This window comes from Lynx canadensis, chromosome B4 (assembly GCF_007474595.2).
Source record: "Lynx canadensis isolate LIC74 chromosome B4, mLynCan4.pri.v2, whole genome shotgun sequence".
Classification (NCBI taxonomy): Eukaryota; Metazoa; Chordata; class Mammalia; order Carnivora; family Felidae; genus Lynx; species Lynx canadensis.
The window spans coordinates 70186237-70191849 of record NC_044309.1 but is presented as its reverse complement, the minus strand read 5'-3'; positions in this window follow the sequence as shown (position 1 = coordinate 70191849).

The following is a 5613-nucleotide window of genomic DNA, read 5'->3' as shown; positions in this document are numbered from 1 at the left end:
GTTGATGTTCTGTGAAATTGTTTGCGTTCGTTGTGAAAGCATCAAAGTTGAATTATGATAATAGAAAAAAGTTGGAAACTACTTAAATGTCCATCAGCAGGAGAAAATGGGTAAAAAACAATATGGAACCTTAAAAAACATACCAACCAGGGGCACTGGGTGGTTCAGTTGGTTGAGCATCTGACTTCAGCTCAGGTCATGATTTCATGGTTTGTGGGTTCGAGCCCCACATCAGGCTCTGTGCTGACATCTCGGAGCCTGGAGCCTGCTTTGGATCCTGTGTCTTCCTCTTTCTCTTTCTCTCTCTCTCTCTCTCTCTCAAAAATAAATAAATAAACGTTAAAAAAACACATACCAAGCAAATTGTATAGATGCTATATAATCTTAAGTATACAAAAATTATATTGCAGAAAAGAATTTTTAATTTTTTGAATGGTTATTTTTTGAGAGAACAAGATAGAGAGTGCAGGGATTGGCAGAGATGGAGACACAGAATCCAAAGCAGGCTCCAGGCTCTGAGCTGTCAGCACAGAGCCCGATGTGGGGTTCGAACCCACGAACTGTGAGATCATGACCTGAGCCAAAGTTGGGCACTTAACAGACTGAGTTACCCAGGCACCCAAGAATTTTTAAAACCACACAAAAGATACAACAACATATTGTTAATATATTATTTGTGATGAAAGTATAAAATATTTATGGGCATAGAAAGCTACAACTTTAAGATAGTGGTTACATTTGGGATAGAAAGAAAGTAAACTTAGAAAGGGTACACTGTAAGCTTCAACAATCTGAAGTACTTTATTTAAAAAAATATTTTTAAAAATTAAGGCAAAAATGCCAACTTTGATAAATTTCAGTTGTGAATACATGGGTGGTTATTTATTATTCTTTATATTTAATGCTTAATTTTTTTCATTATAGGAAATTACATCATAGTTTCAGAACTTACACACCAAAAGCTTTTGGAATTTTTCTTCTTCATCCTCTACCTACCTGGAAAAAGTCTACTCATAGCTCCCTATAGTGAAAGTTAGAATCACCCATAAAATAATATCCTTGCAGGAGGGGTCTGTCAACCTTATGCCAGCATTCAAAGTAGGTTTTAGGTAGAATTTATATAGAATGAGTCTGCTTCTATGCTTGAAGCTCTTGAAGAAAAAGCAGGAGGAGGAAGATCCTGAAGTCTAAAAATAGTTGGGTAGGTAACTGGTGCTAGTTGAGTTATGCAAGCCTTTTAGAATTACAGCCAACACATCCTGTTTATCTCATTAGTAGTTAGAAATGCCCCCCAGGTAGAAATTTTAATGTGGTTTAGGACCCTTGTAAGAGTGATCCCAACCATCAGATTAAGGAGATTAAGGCAGGAAAGTGGAATGTTAACAATTCAGCTGGTCTTCTTCATTTTCTGGGTGTGGTCCATCCAGTTATTAGTTACCAACGTGTAACTAATTTCTATTTTCAGGAAGTGAGAAAATGTGAAAATCCATTCTAGTAAAAGGAAATAGTATTTTTGATATAATTATAGTAAGTCTCCCTTTCTGGTTTGAAATGTAGTTTTCAAAACAATATCCTTATTATGTGAAAAATTCTTCAATTAAAAAGATTTTTAAACTACTTTCTGTTTAGGAAAAATAGTAAGTTTACAAGCTGATCTGAGCCCTAATGGTTATTGGTCACTTATTTATTGTGTCTTTTTCAAATTAAAGATGCTCAGCTCTTTTACTTGACTTGGACTTTACTTACAGACCAATTTTTTTCTATACTGTCCAGTATTATTTCTCTATCAAAGACAACTGAAAATCATTAAGAGTTTAAAGTCTGGGACTTAACTAAATTTATGAGTTTAATTATGAGCTTAATTCTGGGACTTGACAGAGTTCAGAGCATATATTTATAAAAACATTCTAAGCAGCTTTACTAGATACAATTCTGTATTTTTAAAAATCAGTATCGTTTGGGTTCTGTGAACACTTGAAAAGGTAATGATATGAAGTTTAAAATTCTGCAGAAACACATGGCACATCTGTTGTGATTAATCAGAAATTCACAAAAAGCAGTTGATTCCAAAAGATATGTATTTTTTGATGAAACAGAAGGAAAGCATTAAAAAGTGTTCAAGAAAATTTTTTCATGATACTTGTTAAAGATGGTAGGAAATGATTTTTTTTCAAGAGAAGCTACCATAATGGGAGTTTTGCATTAGGGAAGAGAGATTGGGTTTAACTCTGAATACAAAAGAGAAAAGTGGAGATTTATAACCAAAGTGTAGGGTGGGGGGCAGTGGATGGAATTACTAAGAGGAAATACCAAAGCTAAGGAGATTGTGTAATCTGACAGTACAGAATTCTTGCTGAAGGTAGGCCGGAGTGATAAGATATCATTAAACTGACCCAGTAGGATTCTTGCTCAGACTGGTCTAAGGAGGCCAAGGAGAGAACCCAAGATTGGGACCTAATCAAAGGAGACTCAGGAATCTGACTCAAGTTTGGTCAAGGAGAGAGACTTTACCAAATGTTAGTATACATGTGTGGCTAGACCTGAGGAAGAAACCATGTTAGGGTGTCAAGCATTTGGAAAAAATGATATACAATATAGATTCTAAACTTTTTAGCCTGGCCTGCAAGGTTCTTTATTATCTGGCCATAATTCTAAGCTTTAACTCACTAGCCAACAGCCCCAATAACTGAAAAGAAATAAAAACATTACCAATGAAGGACAGAATTGCCCGGTAGTCCATAGCCACCAGTCTCTTAGGTGACACTCCAGTGTGAAGCTCCAATGGTACAACACTGGTGGGAGGGGAAATACTATGTGACAATATGCCGTAGCACCTGCAGTGGTAGGTAAACAACAAACAACAGCCATTGTTTCTTTCACTCTGTGACCTCAGCCAACACAAGTTATAACAAAAACTCAAGGTCACATAGTCATGGATAAGACACTCCTATCGGTTCTGCTGCCTTTTAACAACCTGGGAGCAATGTCTAAAATACTGCTTAGCGTGGAGCTACCACACTAGCTTGGCTGAGCTCTGGACATTGTGCAGGAGAGCCCTCTAGCCCCATGCGCACCGCTAGAGCTATGAGTGTCTACCAGAGAAGGATTTTTAAATTCATGGGCCAAGGAAAGCAGGAACAGTGTTAACATTGTTTATTTGCACATCTGTTTGGTCTCTATCCTATAAACGTATGTGTATATAGAGTAGTCAAAGTGAGGACCCTGGATTCAGACTGAAGTTAGAAGCCAGACAGCTCCTTCACTTATTGGCTGTGTGACTTTGGACAAGTTATTCTCCTGTGCCTCAGTTTCCTCATTATAGAATGAAGCAATAGGATCATCACAATAGAATTATCATAACGCTATGAGGATCAAATGAAATAAATAAATTTTTAGTACTTAGCACAGAGCTTAACCATTACTATATTTATTAGTAACCACTACTATTATTTATTATTTTTGGTTCTTATATCTCCACAGTCTATCATACTACTTAGCCTACAATTTATATTTAACAGATATTTGTTGAGTTAATTCCAAAATCAAAATCATAGTTGTCTTTTAAGTTTCAGCTAAGTCTGGATAGAGGCCAGTGAGTGAGACATACACCCTCCCTTACTGAAACTCTTCGTACTGCTACTCATAAACTCGTAGCTGGGACATAAAGAAAGCTGACAACAGTGGCTACTTAATCTCCCCAACAATCCACTGACTGGTTTAGAATGATGTAGGACAGTAGCATCTGGATAAATCTCTAGTCTCCAGTTCAACAAAGCTTATATAGCCAAAGGATAGCTTTTGCCACGTTGTATATTGCAAACACCAGGTACAGAATTGTAACTTTTTTAGAAGATTTGAGAGAAGCCTAAGGATGAGTTTAGTCATTTTGAGAAATTGTTATAAAATCTTCATTTGTAATGTTCCTAAATATAAATGATCTTGGTCATGGCCCATGGGGGAAAATATGTCTATAAGACACTCTAGCATATTGTGTATTTGTTTATGGAATTGTTAATGTTCAGTTTGATTCTAGGCCTCCAGATTGTTTTATCCCAGCTGCAGGACAGAGAAAAGCAGATCCTTATCCTATTCTGAGAAAGAAGTCACGTAGAAGTGTGAAGCGAAGTCATTTTTTCTAATATGATAGGAAGATCCAAGAGCCAACTAGAACAAATGTAATAGTGTGAAGTATGAATAAGAGCCAAGGCCAAGAACAGCCAAAAAGTAGCTCATTATCACAGAATGGGAATTTGAGAAGGACATATAGACGACCCAACATGCTTCTGGGAGGCAGTAACTTACTGAGATTTAGCTCCTTTTAAAGGGTGGAGGATATACCTTGAATGCCTAAGCAGCATCGTTGGTTTCCAATTTGAGAATCTCTTAATCTATAGACTAGAAGGATTCAGCGATTACTAAAATGGCTGTTATTCACACAGAAGATGCACAGTGAGATGGTTGATGTTGTGATCTTAGAAGCCAGGCAGTTTAAATCCTGGCTCTTTAGGTTGCTTGCTGTGTGAGGGCAGCTACTTAAATTCCCTGTGCCTCTGTTTGCTCAGCTGTATACATGGGGATAATGTTAACATGCCTTCATTACAGAGCTGTCATGAGGATTAAATGAGTTATCTTCAGTATCTCAGAATGTCTTCTTTGATGTATAGTATCAGTATTGTAATATTATTATCATCCAAGAAAATCAAGAAGTTCCACAATACCCAAGAGATGTAGCACTGCGATTTTTAAAGTCAGTGTTTACCTAGAAGGTCTTAAAAACAGTATTGGAAGCTGACTTTTTGAACTACCTACATTTATTTCTCTGTGCAATTCCATAAGTAACTGTCTTCTGTCTCAATTCATTTGACATTTATCAATGTATTTTTTTCTCTAAAAATGTAGTCCAATATCCAAACAAGGTATCTTCGGACTACTCACATATAGTCTTGGTGGACTAGAATAATTGTGTCAGATTATTTTGGACTCTATTTTTTGGGAAGTTTTGATGTTCTGACACTTTCAGATTTATAATTGTGAGAAACTTAACATTATTCTGGACCTTATATTGGGTCTGGAAGAGTGTCCAGCACACAAAAAAAATCCTTTTTAGAATTTCAGACCTTTCACAAGCCTTCTGTGTGAGCTCTGTTGATAAAAGATGACATTAATGGGGAATTAATATTGTTTTAACAGAAGGTTTCAGTTCTTGCCTTATTTCCGCTTCCCCTTCCCCCAGTTCCTGACTGTTGAATCTACTAATGGGCTTTTTAGCAGGTTTTGGCCTGTTCCAGTTCTTGAGCCAAGTCTGACTGGGGCAGGAAGTAATGTTAGCCAAGTCTTCTGAGGGGGCTTCAATGTGAGTCATGCTGGAGGCCTGCCTGGTTTACTCGGCCAAAGTGGGAGTCTACATATAGGTGCATCACCTCTGGGCCTTTCCCTCCTCCCTCCCACTCCCCCTTGTGTTAGATCAGACTTCTGCCTCTTATTCCACTCCTCAGAACACTACGTGAAAGCCACAGAGACTTAGAAGTTTAATAGTTCCTCTTACTATGTTCGTGTGAATGAATATATTGCTGTAATATGCTGTGTTAGATGATACACTGTCTCGGTGTGTGT